Source organism: Ailuropoda melanoleuca, chromosome 5, assembly GCF_002007445.2.
Source record: "Ailuropoda melanoleuca isolate Jingjing chromosome 5, ASM200744v2, whole genome shotgun sequence".
In the NCBI taxonomy this organism is placed as follows: Eukaryota; Metazoa; Chordata; class Mammalia; order Carnivora; family Ursidae; genus Ailuropoda; species Ailuropoda melanoleuca.
This window is the reverse complement of record NC_048222.1, coordinates 82,279,885-82,302,956: the sequence shown is the minus strand read 5'-3', so window position 1 is coordinate 82,302,956 and position 23,072 is coordinate 82,279,885. Positions and strand designations below refer to the sequence as shown.

General features: G+C 39.1%; 1 protein-coding gene across 7 annotated transcripts in view; it reads right to left on the bottom strand.

Annotated features, from left to right (window-relative positions):
• BLK (BLK proto-oncogene, Src family tyrosine kinase) overlaps positions 1–23,072 on the bottom strand; it is a 71,416-nt gene that overhangs the window by 23,750 nt on the left and 24,594 nt on the right. For 3 of the 7 annotated variants that reach the window (XM_034661364.1, XM_034661362.1, XM_034661366.1), the window contains exon 1: positions 1,053–1,221. The exons of 1 other annotated variant lie outside the window; for it this stretch is intronic. The gene's annotated coding sequence lies outside the window, so the exon portion shown is untranslated. Of the gene's footprint in view, positions 1–1,052; positions 1,226–22,428; positions 22,595–23,072 lie in introns of those variants that run through there. 3 more of the 7 variants (XR_004625775.1, XM_034661365.1, XM_019804234.2) reach the window with 3 other exon arrangements.

Here is a 23,072-nt window from a genome sequence, read left to right as displayed (position 1 = left end):
TCCAGTTTTATTAAAATTAAAAATACTTATACCTTTAAATTTACAATCTCACTTCTGGGAATCTCAGAGACTAATCGATCATTGTTATATAAGAATATATGAGATATAAAATTGTTTATTGCAGCAATGTTTGTAGCTGCAAAAAGCAAAACAAAAAAACTTCGTAACTGCTCACCATTTGGGGAATTGTTGAATAAATGTGCATTCTAACGGTCTCTAATATATTACACAACTCTTAAAAAAATGTACTAGATCTTTACAAGTGAAGCTAAGAGGAATTTCGAGAACATGCTGTTATGTGAGAAAAGCAAGATGCACAGAGATGCATGAAGCTATCCCATATTTGGAAATATCAAAGAATGAGAAAAGAAACACATTTTTATGTTACATGAAGAGAGGTTTGGGAGGATAAACACAAAGTTGTTGACTTTCATTATTGGTGGGGGAGGTAGAGATAGACAAGGGAGGTAGAAAACAAAAACAAAACAAAACCAAATTATAAAAATCGTGTGTGTGTGTGTGTGTATTGTGGGTGTTCCTGTGAAGCAGTGCCCCAAAAAGATATTTTCTAAAATATTAATGTTGCTTATCTCAGGTGATAGGACTTCATAAGACTTTTACCTTCTTTGGTATAATTTTATAGGTTCCTTGAATTCTTTAATAGGAAGCATATATTATTAGTACAAGCAGAAAAAGAGAATGCCATGACTTGTCCAGCACCAGAGAGGCATAAGGGCCAGAGCCAGGGCCAGCCCCGGTTCTTAAGAACAGCCACTGAGCAGCCACCAGGGCTGCCTGAGCCTCATGCCTTTCCTGACCTCTCACAACCTCTTGGTGCAATGAAGGATCAGAAGGCAGCAGCTTTTAGAATTTTCCAAACTTGGACTCCTGCTTCTGCCACTGCCCAGATGATCAGCCATATCCGGTCAGCCATATTACCACCAATACTACACTTCCTGAGCAAATGTTTATGTCCTCTTCAACAACATAACTGAATGTTTAAATAACTTGACAAAAAGTAAAATTCCTAAAATCAAATCACCCATACTTACACTTTGTTGTCCTTCTACTCCTTAGTAGTGTATATACAGATGACTTTCCATGGTTTTTATACATACATAGGTTCTCTATGGGTGCCTCCACCCCAGTGGGTCTGACTGGAGACCAGAGCTACTCAGGAGGCCATGTGATGACTAGAGCTGTGTCTGGGTGCTGGAGCTGCCACCCTGCTGTGATATTTTAACAGTTTCAGGCTGGGTGGAGCCAGGAAATGCAGAAGTCCATGCAAAACCAAAGTGTAACACGTGCAGGCCCTGGGTGGCTCCAGGTGGCTTTGCTGCACCGAGAAGTCACTGGCCTCCTTTCCAGTGACGAAGGATGGAAAGATGGATGGGAGAAGGGTGTGAGTTTGTGTGTGTTTGTACATGAAAGAAAGAGAGAGACGGAGTAGGGAGGGAAGAAGGCAGGGTGTACACATGTGCACCTGTGTGTGTGTGTGACAGAGCAAGTGTGTGCATGTATCCATGTCATGTGTGCTTGTGTGTGTGTGTGTGTGTATGTGTGTGTGTAGTGGGGGGCAGCTAGCAAGGGGACAGGAAGGTGAGGCAAGGGACTTCTCCTTATTTATTTGGAATGGATTCAACCCCCCTCTGCATACTTTAACCAAAGCAGGGAGGTCAGTGTTTGCCCCAGGGGAGCCGCTCAAAGCCTGCCACACAGCCGCAGCCTGACAGGGGATGTGGTGGAGGCAGCGACTAAAAATAGAGAAACTAGAAACCCTTTATTTACAGTTGCCTGGCAGTTCACAGGTAGGAAAGCACTTGGCATATATGATTTATTTGATATTCAGGAAAGCATCAATAGGTTGGTTACAATTATCCTCATTTTATGGCTGAAGATAAGAGTGGCAAAGTGGCTTGCTAAGGTCACACTGAGGTGGCAGAGCCAGGAGCTGGAACATGTTCTCAGCCCAGTACTGCCTGGAACTCACTGCTCAAAGCAGGTGCACAGGTGGCCCCACCTGGGGCTCCATCCCCTTTGACCCACAGTTCAGGTTCAGGTTCAGGTTCAGCTACCCTGTTCTCTCATCCATGGGGGCTGCCACCTGTCTCAGAAGCCCTCCATCCGAAGGACAAACCTCCGGGGTTGCTGCTGGAACAGGGAGGTCTTGGGGGTTGTTTGCCCCTCTGGAGTTCGGGCACACTCAGGCCCAAATATGGGATAACTTCATTTCTCCCTACTCCCTGGTGTGGTGTGGGGAGTCAGGGGTTCAAGGAACCTGGACTCAAAAGCAAGCTATGTATTGGCCTTGTGAACATGGACAAATCCCTTAATCTCTCCAAGTCTCAGTCTCCTTACCTATAAAATGGGGAGGTATGAAATTTTTCTTTGTTTCATACATAAAGCCTTCCTGAAAAAGCATACTCAATGGTGAATGCTGAAAAAAGTCAAACAATTGACTTTGCTGTTTTGTGGGAAGAGGGCAGTTTTCTGCAGAATTAAGCCATGTTATGAAATTCTCAATTACGTCTTGTCTATTTGGCAAATCTTCACCATCTATTTTCAACCTCTCACAGATGTTTATAAATTATGCACTCACCCATCATTATGGGCGTAATTTCAATGACTATTTGACTGTTTGTGATAAATTAGAGAAAAATGCACCAAAATATTAAACCAATTGTGCAAACACTACTACTCATGTGAATATGGTTGTCCTGCAAAGACTCAGCGGTTGGCAGGTGGTCACAGGCCCCCGTGATGCTGAGAATGTTCGTTCACCAGCTGACGTGCTCAAGTTCAAATGCAACATATGGAAAATGTTTTGGGACATACAAATATGTAGGTTTTCTAAAGGTCAAGACCAACAGCTTGTACATAATTCTCATGGTTGTCAGGCAAACCAACAAGCTGAGGGTAGGAAAAGAACAGAGGACAGAAAATGCTAAATAAATATTAACTAGAAGACACCCAGAACAACTTGGGTGATACTTTCTCTCTCCAGAGTTTTATGATGCCCAAAGGTGGCCCTTTTTTGGGGATTCTGAGATTCCCACCTTTTTTTTTTTTTGGAGGTGTTTCTGAGGGCCTGGTGTTGGAAGCCAGGGTGTTTTCTGGTGGTGGTGGGTAGGGGCACAAAAGCCAATGTAGATGGTGGCTGCTGTGCGGCCCAGGAAAGTGTTGATGGCTCTGAGTCCCTCCACTGCACTTACTGCTCTGGAAGCTCAGGCACATTATTTTAGAGGCAGGGGGATGGTTGAGAAAAAGTCTCATGCATGAAGTTGTGGAACACGTACATTCTCACAACAGAAAACTCAGGTTGACTCTGGTTTCTTTTTTTAAATAGCAGGTACTATAACATCTTCAGTGTTTCCCGTGTGCCAGACACTAAGCCAGACATGGCACATACATTGTCGTGTTTGAGAGAGACCTTGAAGCACGGGAGACAAAATACTGAGCTCTGAATCCTGGTTTTACTGTTTTCTACTTGTATATTCTTGGGCAAGTTGCTTAACATTTGTGATTCTTAGTTTTGGGATAATAACTGTTTACAACAGAGTGTTGCAAGGATTAAATTAGTACAGGCTATTGGGCCATTTTGGAACAGTGCCTGGCCTGAAGTCAGTGTTTAATAAATGATTTACTATTTTTCCACATATACAGATTACCAATAACAATCTCTTCAGTAACAGTGTGAGATAGGCATTACTACTTTCTTTCTACAGAGAGATGAACTTGGGACATAGAGTGTTTTTCCAGGTCAAGCAGTTAGTAAGCTGTGGGGCCCGCCTTACATCCAGTTCTGATTGGCTCCTGGGTCTGTAATCTGGAGACCTTGTCTTGCTTTACCTTTCTGACTTTGACCTGTCAGGCATGGGTAGGCAGCATCAAGGTGGAACAGGTTAGCCTATCTGCAAAGCCAGGGCTCAGCCCAGGTGTTGGCTGCCATGATGAGATAATGTCTTTCCTTCAGTGAGTTCTCTCTTCCCTCACGGAGTGTTTTCTGACATCTAGGCATTCCAAGTCCTGGTCCCATGAAGTCATTAGTGCTTCACCTATTTCCTAGATGAGAAAAGTATAGTAATGGCCATGTGACTCTGAATCAGAGAAGAAGACAAAGAACTTGAACTGAAGCCCATTTTTTGGAGTCTCAACTTCAAGGTAACTCAACTTGAATGAGGCTACCTCATATTTCCCTCCACACGCGAACATGAAATAATAGTGGTGTTGGCTTTTAGAGCTCTGTATCCTTGTGTTCCTTCAGTCACTGTCAACTGTGTACTGTGTCAGGCAAAGACGGAGAGAGGAAACAAGGAAGGAGTCTGCCTCGTGGTAGGATGAAGAGGTGAGACATATACCCAAGTCACAACAATCCAAGGTAGGCAGAATTACATGCTGAAAAGAGGTTTTGTGAGCTCAGCAAGAAGAAATCACTTCCACTTGGAAGAAAACACTAGCTAGACCTTAAAGAACAATTCAGATGTAATTTTTTAAGATCAAAACAATTTTTAATGAAAAATTTCGAAGTATAAAAAATAAGGATTAGAATGAACACCCACATACTCATGACCCACATTCAATAATTGTACATTACTTTCTCGATAGTAAGACAAACCATTTTATAAATAAAGGATTGAAACTTCCTGAAATGAAATAAAACAAATGGCTTGAAACATGCCCTGTTACTTCCATATACTTTGCATGCGTCACTAAACTGTGGAGACATACCTCACATAACCACAATGTCGTTATCACACCTAACAAAGCTAGCAATAATTCCATGGATGTTCTAACATCTGTACTCAGATTTCCCCAACTGTCATAAAAATGGCTTCTTGCTGTTGGTTTGTCCTATTGGGGATTCAAACAAGCTTCATACATCACGTATGATGGTTCTATCTCTCCCTCTACTGGGATAGCCCACACCCCCCACTTTGGTTAGTTTCATGCCATCATTTGTAAAAACCAGGTTGGTGGTCCTATAGAATGTTCTGCGTTTTGGATTTTGCTTCCTTATGATGCTTTGTTTCTCTGTCCCCCTATTCCTGGTACATAGCGTTAACTCTCTGGGCTCCATTAGATCCAGGTTCATCTTTTTCTCGCAGGGATGCCTTATGGAAGGACCATGTGCTCCACATCACACACTATCAGGAGGCTTACACTGTCTGGCTGTACCATTTCAGTGATGCTAACATAGACCTGGGTTCAAGGGATGCTGGTCTGATCTCTCCATTGACAAGTTCCCCATCAACACTTCAACTAATGTTTCCATTAGGGGTTACTAAGTATTACTAAATACTGACACTCTAATTTCATCATTCCTTCCACACTTGTTAGTGGGGAGTTGAGAAAGTAAAGGATCGGGGGAAAAAAACAACAACAACGCCTTGTGTAATTCTACCAGGGTTGGGTAGTATTTAGGTATAAAGAAATAGTGCTTTTCTTTGCTCAGGAAACAGAGTTTTTTCCATTGGCTGGATTGTAGAGCATATAACAGAATTATTCAAGAAACCTCTGTTACCACCTTGGGCAATACTTTTAAATACTAGTAGTGTATTTGTCCAGTACTGATATAGGAATATATACATATATACGAGTTATAATTCTTGGCTGAGCACGTGGAGCCCCCGGGGCACGTACGAACCCCTGCCAGGGGGCAAGCTGGAAGTGATGACTTGCGACACGGTTGTGCTTCTTGGTCAAAGTGGCTGCCAATTTAGGGACAGTGAAGAGGAGACACACATGTGGCTATTTCAATCTTGTAGAGTGAAAATATTTCCACAGTGGAAATTACTCCCCACCATGGTAGAGTTAATAGAAAAGATTTTTGAGTGGTAAAATGTTTGAGGGTGCTGAGCAAGCTTCAGGAAGGAAGACAGCATTCTTGTGAATCTGTGTTAAGTAAAACATAGACACATGTTGACTGAGTCACCCACATGTGATTCTGCTGACATAGAGAAGCTTGAAATTTGGTAGGCATTTATAAGAAAAATGGCACTGTGTTGATATCAAAGTTCTTGTCATAATTACTAGCCTGTGGATAAAATTCATTTATTTGGAGACAGCACACAAATTTATATTTTCAAAAAACCCACAGTAGTGATAATTAAAGCATGCCACTGATACGTCAAAACATAAATACAACTACAATTATACTTCGTATTGAAGGGACTATGGACCTTAATCTACTTTTTAATTTCTAAAATTTTTGGCATTGTTTTCATTTTAAAAAATGGAACAAAAGATAAAATCATGAGTTCACTACTGCCTGATGGAGTCAATCATGCTTCCTTATCACAGTTGTTCTCAAACCTCAGTTTGCAACACAACAACCGGGAGTTTGCAAATTCCTGAGCCCCAGCCCCAGCAGTTCTGATATCTGGGCCAGGGTGGGGCTCCAGGGTCTCCATTTTTAACAAGTGTCCCCAACGATACTGATGCAGACAGGTTCACCAACCCCACTTCACAAAGGCTCTTTCATAATTTGGCTGCGCTTTTGAAGTATTGCTTGTAGAAAAGATTAAAAAGACAAGCCTGCAGACCTTGGGTATTTCTTCATATGAGCTCCTCATAAATCATGCTTGTAGTTTTCCTACTGGTGATCCTTTCGTTTTTAAATGAAATGAATTTTTTCTATCTTCCCTACATATATTCCTTATGTATTAAACTATTTTTGCAAGTTTTTAGCGTGAGGGAAATAACTTCCCTTTCTGTAATACCAGCTAGCATCCCTATGATATTGCCAGTTCGCAAAGCATTTCCACACACTGTTTCTTAGAAACCTCAAAATGACCCTATGAGCTAAACATAATCGCCATCCTCCTCTTCATCCTCTGACAGGACACTGAAGGCAGAGGGGTAAAGAAATTGAGGTACAATTCTGAGGTACAGGATTGAGGTACAGGGATTTAAGTGTCATCTCTGTCTTCAAGCCTTGTTCTCTCCTGCTGAGCTCACAGCTATCTTCCTAGGTCGGTCTGTTCACGACTTGGACTTCTTTAAAAAGACACTATCTGGGGCCTCCTGGGTGGCTTGGTCAGTTAAGTGTCTGACTTTTGATTTTGGCTCAGGTCATGAGCTCAGGGTTGTGACATCGAGCCCTGTTTTGGGCTCTGTGCTCAGCGCAGAGTCTGCTTAAGATTCTCTCCCTCTCCCTCTGCCCTGCCCACTCTCCCTCCCTATTCACAAGCATGCGTGCATACACACACACTCTCTCCCCCTAAAAAAAAAGACACTATCCATCATTCAGTCTTTTCGAACCACCTCTCCAACGTTTATTAAACACAGCCCAGAGATGGAGTTTGTAAACAGAAGGGAGGCTTGTACAGAGAAGCACTTCTATCCACCAGGTTTCAAGAGGCAGGGGGCACACACTTGAACTGGAAAAATTGGCTCTATTTTATACTTTCAGAGATGAAGCTGGAAAAGATTAAAGATAGAAAAAGAAATGAAAAAAAAAGTCTTAGGCCCCTGATATTTTTGAGTTAATTGTAATTATTGAATGGATCTAGAGACACAGATGTCCAGAGACACTGAGATTTAAAATTAATGTATAAAACTCTTTGTTGTAGGATTTGCCTATTACATGAAAATATGAATGCTAATGATTACTAGCGCAGTGCCGAGAACTCCTTCTTCCTCAAGGCAGACACTATGCTGTGTGCTTTATACATAGTATATCTAGGCCTGACAGCAGACATAGTCCCTCCCATTTTACATACAAAGAAACTGAGGTTCAATGAGGTTTAAGGACTTACTCAAGACCATACAGGGAACCATATATTTAAAAACCAATTCTACCTGGCTTTGAAGTCTGACTGATCCTACTCTGTTCTAAAGCATGGGAAGTAATGAAAATAAGACACTTGTGATGACATCTGTGAAGAATGTGAAACTGATTCGATTATGTGAGAGTGATAGACAAGTAAAGGTGGATTTTGGTAGAATTTTAGAGTAGGATGAACATCTTGGAGATTTTCAAGTTATTCATTTATTTGTAATTACTGTTGTAAGTTTCATTCTGGATGAGTTTTGTTATTCCAGGGCCAGAAAATTTGTCTGAGTGAGCCACCTTACTGAGTGGTGCTAAATAATAGATTAATCTCACATTAAGGAAGGACTATAGTGGCATGCTTCAGGGTTCTATCTTCAACCTTTTAAAGTCAATCTTTTGTCAGTAATTTGTATGCAGACTCAAAAATTTTGTTCATTAGATTATCAGAAGATACAAAATGAGAGGAAAAACTAATAGAGCCAGATTTTTAAAAATCCTCAGAAATGAGAGCCTGAAACTAACAAGTTGAATTAAAATAAGAGTAAAAGTATGCAGTTAAGGCCCCAAAAATCAACCAGTGATGCACCATAGCAGAGAGGCCTGACTCAGTAATAGCGTGTGAGGGACAACATAGCAGGTGTGATGGAGAGAACACTTCCTGACTTTGGGAGCTCATAGAAATGTGTGGAATCCTTTCTTTGCTGCTTAATAGCTGTTTGATAAGCTAGGTGATTATTTACTCTAAACCTCTGTTTTCTCATCTGCATAATGGAAATAGTATGCTTACCTTGCATAATTACTATAAGGAATAAAGAGAGTATATATAAGAGGTTGGCATGTAGATAGTGCTTCGTAAAAGCAGCAATTTTTGCCTGGAAAAGACTTGGATGTGCCAGTAGGTATTAAGTTCACAAATCTGGACACAACCACCATCATGGCCACCATGGCCAATAATAGCAACTAACATGATTATTGGTGTCAGGCACTACAGTTAGCTTTACAAACCTTGTATTGCTTTTTTAGGAAGCCAATCTCACTTCCTTCTTACTTATTTTTCACACCTTTGAAAGAGCCCACACAACTTACTCAAAATGCACAATCTGTCGTCCTATTCGGGGAAGTGGCCAATGGAGAAACAGTCTCGCACAGCTGTAGAGGAAATCTATATCAACTATCAATAACAGAAAAATGTCCTTTATGCATAAACATAAACCGTCAACCAAGTGTCAAAAGAATCGGAAGAAAATGAGCAATATTAAAGAGAGGATTAAAAATAAATGAATAGAATAATTCAGGAGAAAGCAGAGATAGAGAACAGGAAATAACTTTTTTTTTAAAGATTTTTATTTGTTTATTCAACAGAGATAGAGACAGCCAGCGAGAGAGGGAACACAAGCAGGGGGAGTGGGAGAGGAAGAAGCAGGCTCATAGCGGAGGAGCCTGATGTGGGGCTCGATCCCATAACGCCGGGATCATACCCTGAGCCGAAGGCAGACACGTAACCGCTGTGCCACCCAGGCGCCCAGGAAATAACTTTTAAGAAAACCTCTAATTAGTGTCCTCAGAGAAATTATACAGGATATTGTATAAATTTAAAAGGAATATGTTGATGTGAAAAAAGAAAAATCAGAAAAAAGGAGTNAGGAAATAACTTTTAAGAAAACCTCTAATTAGTGTCCTCAGAGAGATTATACAGGATATTGTATAAATTTAAAAGGAATATGTTGATGTGAAAAAAGAAAAATCAGAAAAAAGGAGTTCTTGTAAACTAAAAATGTGATTGGAAAATATTAAGATGGATAGAGTGGGAATTCCAGGTTAATGATCTAGAGTATAAAGTCATGCAATATCCTAGAAAATAGCATTAAAAGACTAATATGTAATATCAGGAACAGTCAAGAATGTTCACTGCCACCATTCCTATTCAATACCATACTGTAAGTCTGAGCTAAGGCAATAAGACAGAAAAGGAAATAAAAGGTTTATAGATTGGGAAGGAAGAAAGAAAAATCTTCACAGATGACATGACTGTCTATGTAGAAAATCCCAGGGAATCAACAACAAAAAACCCTCCTGAAACTAAAAAGTGATTATAGCAAAGTTGCAGGATAACGGTTAATATACAAAAGTCAATTGCTTTCTTATTTAACAGCAATAAAGCATTGAAATTTGAAATTAAAATCATAATACCATTTACCCCAAACAAATGAAAGACTAAAGTATAAATTGAGCAAGATATGAACAAGATTTATATGAGGAAAATGACAAAACTCTGATAAAAAATATCAAAGAAGACCTAAATAAATAAAGGTATGTTCCATGTACGATGACAGGAAGACACAATATTATTATCATGGCAGTTCTTTCCAATTTGACCTACAGATTTTAAGCAATCCCAATTAAAATCCCAGCAAGTTATTTTGTGAATATTTAGAAACTGATTCTGAAGTTTATAGAGAGGCATGATGTAATGAGCACTGGATATTATATAGGACTAATGAACCACTGACCTCTACCTCTGAAATGAATAATATACCATATGTTAATTAATTGAATTTAAATTTAAAAAATTTTAAAATAAAGATAAAAAAAAGTTTATTTAGAGAGGCAAAAGACCCAGGATAACAAATACAAAATTGAAGGAGAAGAAGAGTCAGAGGACTGACACTACTCAATTTTGAGACTTTCTGTAAAGATAGAGTGATCAAGATACTGTGGTATTGGTGAAAAATAGATACATAGATCAACGGAACAGAACAGAGGGCCAAAAAATAAACTGCACAAATACAGCTAACTAGTCGTTGACAAAGGAACACAGGCAATTCAATGAACAAAGTACATTCTCTTCAACAAACAGTGTTGGAACAAATGGACATCCACACGCCAGAAAAAATTATACACAAACCTTAAACCTTTCACTAAAATTAACAAAAAACGGATCATGACCTAAATATAAAACATGAAATTATAAACTCAAAGAAGATAATATAGAAGAAAATCTAGTTGACCCTGGGTTTGAGGATGACTCTTTTTTTTAGGTTCAAATTAATGATTTTATTTCTATCTTTAATGCTAGCAGAGGAGTCCAAAACAGACTGATGTACATGGATATGATTTCCAAGAATTAAAAAAAAAGCAAACCTTGAAATGATCACATCGATCCACAAGAGACTTAGTAGTGTGCCACAATGAAGCCTAACACTCTTTAAAGAAACAACAATATTCAACATTCACTAAAAAAAATCAGTGTCTGGTGTCCAATAAAAATTAGTAGGCATGCCATTTGCAACAACTTGGTTGAACCTAGAGGGTATAATGCTATGTGAAATAAGTCAGTCAGGAAAAGACAAATACCCTATGATTTCACTCATACGTGGAACTTAAGAAACAAAACAAATGAACCAAGGGAAAAAGAGGCAAAAAAAAAACCCCAAAAAACAAAAAAACAGACTTTTAAAAACAAACTGGTGGTTACGAAAGGGGAGGTGGGTGGGGGATGGGTGAAATAGGTAATGGGGATTAAGAGTACACTTCCTTCATGAGCACTAAGTAATGTATAGAATTATTGAATCATTATAGTGTACACTTGAAACTAATACAACATTATATTTAATCATACTATTAAAAAAAAGGAAAAAATTACTAGGCGTACAAAGAAACAGAAAAACATGACTTGTAATCAGGAGAAATGTGAATCAACAGCAACAGAACCAGAAATTACAGCCTGTATAATTAGTCAACAAGAACCTTAAGACAGTCAATACAAATTATATAAATAATTGAAAATCATGAAATAGAATAGGACGAGGAAAAAAAAGATGAAAAAGACCTGAATCAACCTTCTACAGATGAAAAATGTGTTCTGTAAAACAGACAAAAAAGTGCCTCTAGAAGGGAATAATAGCACATTGGACCCTGTAGAAGAAAGATCAGTGAGCTTGTGGACATAACAATAGAAACTATCCACGGTGAAGCACAGAGAGATACAAAACTGGGAAAAAGGAACAGGGCTCTAGTGAGCAATGAGATGGTATTAAGTGGTCAAAAGTAATTGGACTATCAGAAAGGGGCTGGATGAGAAAAAGAAATATTTGAAGATATGAAAGGTGGAAATTCCAAATGTGTTGAAAACCATAAACCCAAAGATTCAAGAAAGTCAATCAACCTTACATATGGAGAAAACATCAAGTTATATCATAATCAAATTGCTGAAACCCAGTCATAAAGAAAAAATCATAAAAGCTGCTAAAAAATAGATATATTATATTGCCAGAAAAAGATCATAGCAGAAAATCTTTGTGATTTTGGCTTAGGTAAAAAATCTTTTAGAATATAAAACCATACACTATAGGGATGCCTGGGTGGCTCAGTCAGTTAAGCGTCTGCCTTCGGCTCAGGTCATGATCCCAGAGTCCTGGAATAGAGTCCTGCATGGGGCTTCTTGCTCAGTGGGGAGTCTGTTTCTCCATCTGCCTACTGCTCCCCCTGCCTGTGCTCACTTTCTCACTCTCTGACAAGTAAATAAATACAATAAAACACACACACACACACAACAATACACTATAAAAGAAAAACTGATAGACTTTTCCAAAATTAAAAACTTCTGCACTTTAAAAGACACTATAATGGGGGCACCTGGGTGACTCAGTTAGTAAAACATCTGACTCTTGATTTTGGCTCAGGTCATGATCTCTGTATGGTGAGATGGAGCCCCATGTTGGGCTCTGCATTGTTTGTGGAATTTGCTTAAGATTCTCTCCCTCTCCCTGTGCCCCCCCACCCCACACCCCACTTGTGCACATGCTTTCTTTCTGAAAAAAAAATTATATATTATATGTACATATATATATATATATATATATATATAAAGAGAGAGACACTGTTATGGAAATGAATAGGTAAACCACAGACCAGGAAAAATATTTGAAAAATATATATCTGACATAAGAATATACAATTAAATTTTATAACTTCATAAAAGAAGACAAAAAACTTCATAAAAGAAGACAAAAATTCAACTGAACAAGTTCTTTTTTTTTTAAGATTTTATTTATTTACTTGACAGAGATAGAGACAGCCAGTGACAGAGGGACACAAGCAGGGGGAGTAGGAGAGGAAGAAGCAGGCTCATAGCTGAAGAGCCTGATGTGGGGCTCGATCCCATAACGCCGGGATCACGCCCTGAGCCGAAGGCAGATGCTTAACCGCTGTGCCACCCAGGCGCCCCCAATTGAACAAATTCTTGAACAGAGAAGATAGATGAGCAGCAAACAAGCACACAAAAAGGTGATCAATGTACCAAATTTTAGGGAAATGCGTTTGAAGTCACAATGAGATATCCCCCACACACCCACCAGAATGGCTAATATCAAAAGACTGACCGCATCAAGTGTTGGCAAGGCTGTGGAGACACTGCCATTTTCTTACAATGTTGATGGTAAGGTGAAACGGAATGGAAACTTTGGAAAACAGTCAGGGAGCTTCTTATCCTGTGACCCAGGATTTCATTTCTAGTTATTCTTCAAAGAGAAATGCAAGCATATGGCCTCAGAGAGACTTGGACGCATCTGGTCACAGGAGCTTTACTCATATTAGCTGCCAACTGAAAACAACTGAAACATGCATAACTGATGAATGGATTTAAACAATTATGGTTTTAACAAACAACTGATACCTATAAGAACATGGGTGAATCTCAAGAGCATTGTGCTAAGAGGAAGAAGCCAAACACACACCAAAAGGCTTTATGTTTCCATGTATGTGAAACTCTGTGTGAGACTAAACTACAGTAACAGAAAGCATATCGGTGGTTCTCAGGGGCAAGGGGATGGTGTCAGGAGATTGAACAAAAAGGGGCCTAAGGAAACTTTTGGGGGTGATGGAAATATTCCCCATTTTGATTGTGGTCTTTACCCAAGGGCATATATTTGTAAAACTTGTAATTGTACACTTAAAATGGGTGAATTTTATAAAATGTCATTTATACCTCATTAAATCTGATTTTTTAAAAAAGAGCATTTGGAAGCCATTGAAGGGTGTTGAGTTGCATATTCCGTGGCGTGTTGAGTTCTTAGCATGGTGGAAAAGATTTATTCTTGTCCCAGCATCTTAAATTAAGCCTTAATAGCAATGAAACCTCCTCTCGCATACACGCACAAGGCACACACATCCACAGGGAAAAACTAATGATGCTTTGTTATGAAATAAATGACTCCAGAAAAATTGGAGGAAAAAAAGTATTCAATAAAGAGGATGGCATGTGAGATAAAAGAAATAGTGGCAGAGGGTCGCCTGGCCGGCTCAGTTGGTAGAGCATGTGACTCTTGATCTCAGGGTCATGAGTTTGAGTCCCACATTGAGTGTAGAGATTACTAAAAAAAATTAAAAAAACATAAAAAAAAATAGAGAAATAGTGGCAACTGAGTGAGACTCCAAATGCATAAGGGAAAATAAAAGAGGCTTCATTAAACCCTGATATTTGGAAAATTCCACCTCAAATGACAAATTTTAGAAACAGGGTGTCATAGGTCCTTCCCTGTGTATCCAATTATTCTGCTTGATTTTACAGAAAATATTTATGTGACCAAATCATTATACAGCCTGTTTTTCAGTTTTAAGAATTTTGAGTATGAACCTGTCAATGAGACACAGTAAAGTTAATAAAGGCACAGAAAAGAATATAAATGTTGGGAGCCTATGTAAAAACAGTAATAGAACAAAAAGTAGGATATGAAGTTGAAAGGAGAATGCATAGGGGTAGGGGGAGGTCAGTAGATACAGTCTAAAGTTGATAAATTGAGATATAAAGATTTAAATATATTATTTTAAATCATAAAGTCAATCACAAGAAGGATGAAAAATAACTGATAAAAATGGAGGGGTGAGAGAGGAGAGGGTAGAGGTGGAAGGATGGTAAGGAGGTGCGCTTTGCATATTTCGGGGTGGAAATCAATATAATTAGCCCAGAGACGTATTTAAAAGTGTTAGTATTCTTTAAAGTTGAAAAGGAAATGAGAAAGAGATTCAGCCACAAAATCTATTCTTTTCTTTAATTACTTTTTAAAGGTTCTTTAATTATTTTTTTAAAGATTTATTCATTTATTTATTTGAGAGAGAGAGCGCGCGCGCGCACAATGGGCAGGGGCAGAGGGGGAGAGAGTCTGAAGCAGACTCCATGCTGAGCTCAGAGACCAATGTGGGGGCTCGAGCTCACGACCCTGAGATCACGACCTGAGCCAAAACCAATTCAGATGCTCAACTGACTGTGCCACCCAGGTGCCCACTGCAAAACCTGCTCTTATTGCTTATTCCTGTGGTGATGGCAGGGGAGGCAAACTTTCATTTTTCAGTTTAGACCTTTTGAGGCTCTCTCCGCATTTTGAAACACAATACTCATGGATAACTTCTATAATAATAAAACTGAATTCAGTAAATGAATGGGTAGATTAATTAGTAAAAGAATAAAAGAGATCTGACAAAGGAAAACGTCCAGAATACATTAATGTGAAGTGAAAGAGTAAATTGCCAGAGCTTTGTATAATATGATCCTTGTTGGGGTTGGGGGGGAGCGGGCAATGTAGAAATATATTTGCAAATGAAAAGAAAATGTCTGGAAGCCCTTCATGTAAATGAAACTGCTAACAGAGCCACTTCTTGAGAATGAAATTCACAAGCCAAAGGATTGAAGGACTTTACTTTTTTCTTTTCTTTTTTTTTTAAGGTTTTTTTTTAATCTATTCTAGAGAGAGAGAGAGAGAGCTCGAGCGGGAGGGGCACAGGGAGAGAAAATCTCAAGTAGACACCGCTAAGGATGGAGCCCAATGCAGGACTCAGAGGGGGCTCACTCGTAGGACCCAAAACCAAGAGTCCCGGGTTTAACCGATGGCACCACCCAGGAGCCCCAGACTTTACATTTTTGCTTTACATACCTCAGTGCAGTTTGGATTAAACACAAAGCAATATGCTTAAAAACACATTACCATCAAATATCACTTTAAAATGTAAAGTAAAAAAAAAAAAAGAAACTAGCCAATTACCTAAAAATACCTAGGGACGTGTGCCCTTGAGCAACATTGGAAAGAATGAATGAGGAGTCGGAATTCTATCCTTTCTGTGCTCCATCCAAGCTTGGAGGACTCAGCCTCCTCTTATGAATCACATCAAATATGCTTTCCTCTTTACACAAGTAATCTGCTTCTGTTACAGGAAATCCAGAAAGTAGAGAGGAAAACAAAAATTACCTACAACACCATGATCCAGAGAGATAACCACTGTTAACATTCTGGTACGCAAATTTCCATTGCCATTTTTTTTAAAAAAAGCAAAGCTGGGATCATTATCTACATCCTGTTTGGTGACCTGCTTTTAAAAGAGTGTATCATGGCCATCTGTTTCTGGCTTTACCCATTTTGCCTGTAGCATATATTGCAAGGCTGCAAAGCATCTTATCAGTATGTTGAACCATACTTTTTACCCATTCCTTTTGTACATACCCAAGCTGTTTCCATCTTTTAGTATCGGAAGGAATGCTGCAATGATGCCCTTTGCTCATGTACTTATCCTTTTTCGTGTCCCCATTAATCTTGATTGAGGTTAAAAGTCCTAGAAGTGAAATTGCTAGACGAAGACCATTACACTTTGAAGTCTTCTGATCTATTTTGCCAAATCAGCCTTCAGGCATTTCATACCACATTATATGAGTATGTATTTCCCTGTACTTTCTCTGATAAAGGTTATTATTCTGTTTATACTAAGTTAATTTATTTTTTAAAAGTTGTCTTTTATTTTTTAACCTAGTTTTCATAAGTGGGTAATACATGTTGAAAGTCAGAAAAATTCCATGCAAAGAACAAAATAAAAATCACCTGTAAATCCACCACATACAGAGAATCACTACGAACGCTTTTGTGATGAATTTCCAGAGTTTTTATAGATGTATATACACTTTGTAAAAACTGGGGCCAGGGGCACCTGGGTGGCTCTGTCAGTTAAGCATACGACTCTTGGTTTCCGCTCAGGTCATGATTTTGTGGGGTCGTGAGATGGAGCCCCCTGTGGGGCTCTGCACTCAGTGGGAAGTCTGCTTGAAGATTCCCTCTCTCTGCTCCTCCCCCTGCTTGCATGCTCTCATGCTCTCTCTTTCTTGCTCTCTCTTTAAAATAAACAAGTAGGGGCGCCTGGGTGGCACAGAGGTTAAGCGTCTGCCTTCGGCTCAGGGCGTGATCCGCCATTGTGGGATCGAGCCCCACATCAGGCTCCTCTGCTGTGAGCCTGCTTCTTCCTCTCCCACTACCCCTGCTTGTGTTCCCTCTCTCGCTGGCTGTCTCTATCTCTGTCAAATAAATAAATAAAATCTTTAAAAAAAAAATAAATAAAATAAAATAAACAAGTAAATCTTTTTAAAAAATGGGGCCAAACTGTGTATACAGTATTGTAGTTATTTCAGTAAATAATACAGTAAACTACATACAAGTAAATACAATTTTGGAGCGAAATTATTACCTGCATGCTGTTGTACAGACTCAACATTAATTTATTTAACCACTATTGGTCAAATAAGTTATTTAAAACCTTTGACCATTACAAATAAACCTGTAATAAATGTCTTTGTAAAATATATGTTTAGTTGTTGGTCCAATATTTTTGAAGCTGTTTTTCTATAAGTGGAATTACTAAGTCAAAGAAGACGCGCAGATGTAAGGATCTTTATCTCTGATGCTGGATTGATCTCTACAAAGGTAATGCGCATATACATTCTCACAGCAATGAAGGAAGCCCGTTTGTCTAGCCCTTTGTCAGTCGCTTTCATCAACATTTAAAGAAATCTTTGTCAAGCTGCTCAACTCACGGTGATAACATAGTTTTAATTTCATTTTCTAATAATATTTATCCTGTATTTATCAACCAGTTGTATTTTTCATGGGATGAATGGTGGTCCATATCCTCTCCTTATTTTTACATTGAGGTGTTTATCATATTCTTAATGATACACAGGACCCCTTTTGATGTTATATATTTATTTCATACATTAATTTGTCATATATATTGTAAATATTTTTCTCGACTTATCTTTTGCTTTTTTATTTATGGTATTTATTGTACATAAAAGGGTATTATCTTTATCTAGTCCATTTATTAATATTTCTTACCAATTTTGGCCTTTGGTATTCACACTTAGAAATGTCTTCTGAACACCAAGATGATAGAAATACACAACTACTTTAAAATTTTTTCACTATTAATTATGAATATTTTATATATATATGAAAAGCACAGACACTAATGTAATAGCACTAATATCAAACAGATACTTATGTACATTTACTTCGGTTCCCTTTTCTTCCTCCCTTCTCTTTTTATGTCACAGATAAAACTAAAACTTGATCATTATTTTTCCCTTCCTTTGTCTCCAAAAATAATTATTATTTTGAAGTTAGTGAGTGCTCTTACCATGTACAAGTTTATATGTTTGTGACATATGGATAAACAGCCACAAATAATATATACTCTTGCTTGGTATGTTTTGCAAAAATGACTTCATAATGCATGTCACCTTTTTGCAACTTGCTTTTTTTTACCCAAAATTGTGATTTTAAGATTTGTTCATTTTGCTACATAGATCTCTAGTTCTTCTATTTTTTTATCTTATTGCATTAAGTGAATAAACCTCATTTTATTTATACATTTATTCATTTTTTACTAAAGAGCTGTTGTCGCCTCTTTTTCATAATGACAAATCGCACTGTGATGAGCGTGTTCCCTTGTGCCCATCTGTGAGAACTTCTCTCAACAACGTAGTTTTAATTGACTTTGTGGATGGACTTACAGGGCAGTAAGGTGAGCTCCTTCAGCTCTACTATGAATTCCCAAAATGGTCTCCAGAGTACCAATTTGTATTCCCATCAGTAATACCTAAGAGTTCCCATTTCCTCCATATTCTCGCCAAACTTGTCATCAGGCATTACTTTTTATAATTGGATGGGTGATAAATGCAATCTTTTTGTTTTAATTTTTTTTTCCCTGATTACTTTTGAGATATTTTTTGTTCATGGGTTTTCCCTTTGTGTATGGCCTTTATATCCTTTGACCATTTAGAAAAAGCCAGATTTTTTTTCTTTGAAAGAACTCATTTCTAATAACAACTAAAAATCTGCCTAGAAATACATCTAACAAAAATGGGCAAATTTGTATGATGATATAAACTTTTTTTTTTAAAGATTTTATTTATTTATTTGACAGAGATAGAGACAGCCAGTGAGAGAGGGAACACAAGCAGGGGGAGTAGGAGAGGAAGGAAGCAGGCTCATAGCGGAGGAGCCTGATGTGGGGCTCGATCCCACAACGCCAGGATCACGCCCTGAGCTGAAGGCAGACGCTCAACCACTGTGCCACCCAGGCGCCCCTGATGATATAAACTTTATTGGAAGACATTGAAGAAGTATCCTAAAGATCAGGAGAGCTACACATTGATCATGATGAGGAAGACGCATATCTTGAAGATGTCCAGTCTTCCTGAATCATTTGAAAATTGAATGTGCTTTCAGTCAATATTCCAACTGTTGTTTTTGAGGAACTTTATAAGCTGGTTCTAAAATGTTACCCATGATCAGGGTGCCTGGGTGGCTCTGCCTTTGGCTCGGTTCATGATCCCTGCGTACTGAAGTCAATCCCCACATTGGGCTCCCTGCTCAGTGGGGAGCCTGCTTTTCCTTCCCCCCCCACTGCTCCCCCTACTTGTGTTCTCTCTCTCTCTCTCAAATAAATAAATAGAATCTTAAAATAAACAAATAAATAAAATTTTACCCATGAGCAAATGCCCAAGAACAGAAAATATATCCCTAAAGAAAAAGAATAAGATAGGAGACCCCTATGAGATAGCAATGCTTATTAAAAGCTGTAGCAATTAAGAGTGGAAGTGCACCAATAGAACAGGGAAATGGGATAGAGGGATCCAACTGAACCCTCACCCACATGGAAAATAGTCCATTCCAGAAGAGACACAGAAGATCACCAAGAAAATGATGAGCAATTCAATGCATGATGCTAGGGCAACTGGTTTTCCATATAGAAAAAACATGAAACTGTATATCCTCACCTTACAATTGCTCTCAACTGTCCAATTCAAATTGATGGAAGAATTAAATGTCAAGGGCAAAAATTAAAAATTTTTGAAAAATATATGGACTATTTCAAGAATTAAGAGAAATATTTTTGTTGACAAATGAAATATTATATGATATATTTTTTTAATACATCTTTCTCAGGGCATCTGGGTGCTCAGTATGTTAAGTGCCTGTCTCTTGGTTTTGGCTCAGGTCATGATCTCAGGGTCGTGGGATCAAGCCCCACATCAGGTTCAGTAGGCGCAGAGTCTGCTTGGGATTCTCTCTCGACCTCTCCCTCTGCACCCACCACCCTCCCTGCTCCTGCATTCTCATTCCCTCTCTCTCCAAATAAACAAACAAAATATTTTTAAAAATCCATCTTTCTCAGTGATTTGAAATGCTTGCTTGTCACATATTCAATTTCCACATATTCATGCGCCTATTTCTGAACTCTATTTCTTCCTGCAGAGAACCACACGTATTAATTATTCCAGTTTAATAATACAATTCAATTTCTTCTTTTAAGACTTTATTATTCTTTCTTGCTCACTTTTCTAATATAATTTAAGAATAATTTTGATAAGTTAAAAATGACTGTGCTAATTTTTGTTTGGTGTTACATTTAAATCCACACATTATTTTTGGAAAATGGGCTTGCTAATGTTATTATTGGAAAAAGAAAGCTTTGGTGTTTGTATATTTGAGTTATTTTATTAGTTCGGAGTTTTTCAATTACTTGTCTTAGATTTCTTAGGAAGACAAATATATCATCCTTTATGTCTTTTCCTTAAATATGTAGTTTTACTGCTCTGTCCTGTTATATTACACAGGCTAAAATTTCCAAAACAAAGTTAAATAATACCAACATTAGGCGTGTCTCATTTATCTTGAATTTGACTGTTGGCTTTCAATAGATATCTGGAAAGTTTTCCTTTCCCCTAGGTTATAAGAAGCTTTCACAGGAAAGTCACTGAATTCTGTTTAATGTCTTTCAAAATATCTCTCAGGACAATTATCAACAATTACATTTCTATTTTGACTTGCTGATGTGACAGATTAATATTTTTCTTAATGTTGAATTTTCCTTTCACGATGACATGAACTCTACTTAGTCACACTGTATTACGTATCATATTTGACTCAAATCACTTTTCTAAAAATATTTTTGCTTCTATATTGATAAGCCAAATTTATCTATAGTTTTGTGTGTGACAACCTATTTTTTAATAAAACTGAAAACTTTGTATGAAAATAATATGTACTCATTATAGCAACAAATTGAAATATAAATAAGTTCCAAAGAAGAAAATCTTCTATAATCCCAACACCCTGAGGCAACCTCTGTTAATATTTTGGTGTATTTCGTCTTAGTCTTTTTTGGGCGTGGGGGAGGGAGCTTTTCCAAAGATGAAATCAGTGTGGAGCATTGTTGAAAATGGAATCTTTGGAACGGATTTGAATCCTGACTTTATGATTTATAAACTACACCATTATCATCAATATCCTTGATCTTTTGAAATCTCATTTTCCCAGGCAGTAAAATAATAATAACAGCCTCACGGGGAGAGAGGAAAGAAGCAGGAGATAAAAAGTCAGTCCTCGGTGCCTGGCTCAAATAGCATTTAAATACATATTAGCTATGACCGGGCTGTACATATGCTTTTATATTCCTCTTATCACTGAATGCTACACCGTAGGCTTTTTTTTTTATCACTCAGACTTACAATAAACACAATTTTAAAATTTCCCCCTACTGCATGTGTGCGCACACACATACGTATACAGCTTTATCTAATATTTGTGCGTAAATTGCGGCCTACGTTTCAGATTTTTTCCCCCTTGGTTTAGGTTCTCAGAAGGAAAACTATTTTGGGTCAGTACTGTGTGGAACTGTTTCAGGATTCCTGATCCAAACTGTCAAACTGCTTTCCAGAAAGACGATGACAATGTGGGCTTCCAGCAGCTGCACGGAAGAACGAGCCCCACCTGACTGCCGCAGGGGCCTCTGGCAGCCCAGAACCATCTCATTCCTCCCTGTGAGGGCCTCATTCTGCCCCCAGCAAATACCTTTGAGCACAGACCCTGAGCCATGCTGTGGGGTGAGCGCCAGATGCGGAATGGGAACAAGACAGCCCAGGTTCCCCCTCCAGAGTTGGCTTTCTAGTCGACAGGTGGCCGGGGAAGGGGAAGCTGGAGAGCAAATAAGTAAATGGCCAATCATTTCCAAAAGAGGTAAGCGCGGGGCAGAAAGTAGAGGACAATATGACAGAATTACCGCTAGGTTATTCAGACGACGAGGAAAGACCTCTGCCAGGGCGTGACATTTTTAAATTGAAGCGGCAGCTCTGCAAAGGTCGGGAAGGGCAGTGGGAACAGCAGTGGGGAAGGCTCTGAGGAGGGCATGCCAAGGGGTGGTGGGGTCTGTGTGCTTGGAACAGGGCGAGCAGGAAGGCCAGGGAGGTGAAGGCAAAGAAGGGGGCGCAGAGGAAGAAGGAGTTGGGCTTTCTTTCAAAATGCCACATTAAAATATTTTAAGCAAAGCTGACTTACCTTTTAAGATCACTGTGGCTGCTGTGTGGAGGAGATTGTGAAGTGAGAGCCCGAAAGCAGAGTCGCTAGGTAGGAGGCCACCCAGGAGGCACGGTGACAAGCAGTGGGACAGGGGTGTTGTCAGTGGAAGTGGGGGAAGTGCATAGAAACGGTGAGGTGCTGATGAGAAGGTGAGGATGACTTTCAGATGTGGTGGGGAGGGGAGAGGAAAGAGATACCCTTCCAACCTCGTGAAGAACTAGAACCTTTTGCTGCACCCCCTGCCCCCTGCTGTGGGGCATCTGCATTCAGACGTAGAACCCAGTAACCAGCAGGGATTGGACAGGTCCATTTGTAAACACTGAATGCGCTGAATAAACACACGGGAAAGTGGTACTTGATTATGTGAAGCCGATCTAAAGCCTTAGCTGGAGCCTGAACTGGAAAGTTGGTCTACGCCTTGTGGATGAAGGGCCCCTGGTGCCTTTGCGAAGCCCTAGGGCTGCTCAGTTGGGGGCTGCCAGCTCTTCGGCAACTAGAATCAGGCTCTAGACCTGATGCAGCCTTCAAAGGGCGGTGGACCCTGCACATTCCCTTGCCCTCTCCCGGCCTCTGTTTCCTCTTCTGGGAAGTGAGCTCTGGGAGCCTGGAACCATGGCACTCAC